This window comes from Elephantulus edwardii, unplaced genomic scaffold (assembly GCF_000299155.1).
Source record: "Elephantulus edwardii isolate Elephantulus edwardi_28Jun2011 unplaced genomic scaffold, EleEdw1.0 scaffold00060, whole genome shotgun sequence".
Lineage (NCBI taxonomy): Eukaryota > Metazoa > Chordata > Mammalia > Macroscelidea > Macroscelididae > Elephantulus > Elephantulus edwardii.
The window spans coordinates 7,188,663-7,191,862 of NW_006399810.1; the positions used below are offsets into that span (position 1 = coordinate 7,188,663).

The window sequence follows — 3,200 nt, forward strand, 5'->3', positions numbered from 1 at the left end:
TGCTGTTTGCTGTGCCTCCTGTTAAGCAGCATTGTTTCATGAACTGTTAGCTGTGTTCTGGTTTCTAGACCAAATTATCCTCCCTCGCAGAGAAGACAAAAGAATAATGGGATTCTAAATTGAAGTTACATATGATTTTATTGTAAATCTTTAAAAAAATGAACCATTAACCTTTTAGTTCTTTCTGAGAATGTGAACGGTCACCTTTTTTGGCCTTTCTCTGTAGGGTACAAATGTTACAATTTTCCACTATAAGTTTGGATAAGTAAAGTACTCTTAAGCAAAAATGTTGCTGTGGATAGATCCTTATTATAGAAGACTCTGTTAAAAAAGTGCGAAGTATTTAAAATTTGAGGTCTAAAAATACTTGTTCTTCACGCTGGCATTTAGTCTTTCTTAGTTATGGCAAGTAACTTACTCTTGAATTACAGTGACTTCTAAAACAAACGATGTTGTCTGTGATAATGTATGCTATTTCAGTGTCATCTAGCTATTGGTATAGTTGGTCTTACAGAAGAGAGGAGGATAGCAGTAAAATAAAAGCTTTTGCAGTCAATCAGCCAATAATGCATTCTGGTGGAAAGGGGAAGGGAAATACGTGCTCATGTATATGACAAAATAGCCTTGGTGAATTGGGTTAAGAGCAGTTAATTTCATTAGTTTGTTAATCCATTGACTGTTTATACTTTTCTTTCTGTGTTTACAGACAATAAAATAAGATTTTTATGTTTGTTATGAGAAAATGTTGATAGAATAATATAAATAGCAAGTTTCATATGCGAAATACTCAACAGGACCCATAATTTTGTTTCTCCAAATATGTTTTTCTCTATTTTGCAATCCAGAATGTTATTATGCAGATGAACTGAGCTACATTAAATTATTATCTCATTATGTATATATTTTATCTTTAGATAAGAACCCAAACTTTTGTTAATTTCTGTGATGGTTGGTGGTCTTTTTGCTTTTATATATCCTCTATGAATCACTATCTCACTTAAATTTGAGTTCTAAATATAAGATGCAGTCACTGTTAGAATACAGATTTTATTATAACAGCTGTCACCCAGTGCTTTTCATAATAGAAATTGGTGAGCTAGCTAGTGGAAGCTAGGATTTCTACCTGTAACCAATAAATGTCATTCCTTTAAAATCATTTATCTACCTGAACTTCGGCTTTTTCTCCAGTTGAAAAAGTATATATTTTCTGTCTGACCTAATTCCAGAATCATTTTATATACTTTTACAACAGAGTGGGAAAAATATATTTTGCATGAAAATCAGTATCTGCTAAGCTTTGGAACAATTGCCTTTGAGGCCACTTTTTAATTCTTACATAGTAGGTGAACTGTGTTTATGTCTTCATGTTTGTTTCATCAGTTCTACTAGTATCATACTTCTGATTTATCAAATTTAAAAATGTATTTCTTTTGAACTAAAACAAATAGTAAAAACAAAAGGCCTGTGCCTTGGATTTTTCTTGCAGGTTAGAACTGTTTTTAAGAGGATATGTTATAATTGTGGTTAGTTATAAAACTGCTTATTTCAGTGCAAAAAGAAAACAGTTCCATTGAGAGGTAGGTGCTTTCACATTTATTTTTACTTTTATTTCTGCCGCTGGCTACTGCTGTGGCATCCATATCTGGGTTATTCTCTGCCTTCATTAACTGTTGTATTAATACTCAGTGCCTGTGACACTCTTAAAATTGTGAGCCTAAAGCAAAACCAGGTACTGCAGTAGGGGTCTGACAGAGCCCTACCATTCTTGAAGATAAGCTCAGACTAGTACCTATACAGAATATACTTATGCATTTCCATTTCCTAATCACTTGTTTAAGAAAAGCATTTCATTATTGGTTCTTGTTCCCTTTGTGTTTTGAAATGAGCCCCCAGCTTCTTTGTATCATGTTAGTACAAAAGTATGTATTCCTGAAATTTCTTAAGAGACTTACTCTGTAGTCACTTTTCTTTTGCTTTCTTTTCTAACCTAAACTTTATCTAATCTATTTAAATAAATTATTCTTTATATTCAGTAGTTTCTCATTCTGTTGTTCAGTATCTATACAGGATGTAAGACTAGCTCAGGACTTAGTATTTCTCAAGGAAGTACTTTGGGGTGATCATGGGGGAAATGTGTAAAATAGATTATTTAGTTATGTTTACAAAAGTAAAATCAGGTGCCTTATTTTTGATACCCAAACTGGGGACCTCTTCCAACTTAATTTGGTTTCTTTAGCTGTACTTACACCTATGAAGAAGTCCCTTGGTGATGCAAATGGCTAACATGCTCAGCTTCTAAGTAAGAGGCACCTCAGAGGGAAAGTCCTTGGTGATCTTCTTCCTCAAAAACCCAGTTGCTGCAAGTTAAGTGTCATAAGCCTGTGAGGCACTTGTAAATCAAAACCTAAGAGTTTTTGCTTAGATCTAATGAATTGTAATCAAACAACTTTATGTTTGTGTCTTATTAAATGGATTTTTGGAGAGAGGGAAGGGGAAAATTCCCAAACCTTAAGACAGTAGGTTGTTCTCTCTTTCGTTGTTTTTCTTTATGATGATTTTCATTCACCATATTAATTGCAAGAGGATTTCTAGTTCTTTCATAAGTGTTCTTTGTTGTAATGCATTATAGACGATGGAAGAAATTTTTAAAAGTACTATTTTTTCCTTACATGGTCATTAGAACCAGGATTGTTATCTTGGTTTAAGGCTTGAGATGTAATTTTCCACTTTTTCAAAGGCTTATATGGATACAATATTTTTTCTTGGCCATTCTAAATTTTTTTCCCATGAAACAGAGAAAGATCCAGTTGAAGTGCTTCTTGGAGGCAAGATGGCAAAACATTGTTTCACATACTTTGGACATGTTGCTTGGAGAGGCTTTTCCTTGGAAAAGCATATTACGTTTGGAAGAGTGGAGGGTCAGCAAAAGAGAGGAAGTCCCCATGGAGATGTATTGACAGTGACTGCAAAAGTGGGCTCAAGTGTATCAGAGGCAGTAAGGATGGCATAGGATAGGATATGATTCAGATCTGTTGTTCATAAAGTCTCTCTAAGTCTTAATTGACTTGATAGCACCTAACAGTTCCGGCAGTTCTCTGCTAATGTGCTGTTCTAATCGTTTTTGGATAATCTTCAGTAGAATCTTGCTTGCATGTGAAATCAATGACACTGTTCTGTAGTTTCCACACTCAGTTGGGTCA

General features: G+C 34.2%; 1 protein-coding gene across 1 annotated transcript in view; it reads left to right on the plus strand.

The window, feature by feature from the left end:
* Nucleotides 1-3,200, plus strand: part of RBM33 (RNA binding motif protein 33) — a 212,209-nt gene that overhangs the window by 158,819 nt on the left and 50,190 nt on the right. The gene's annotated exons all lie outside the window — the stretch shown is intronic.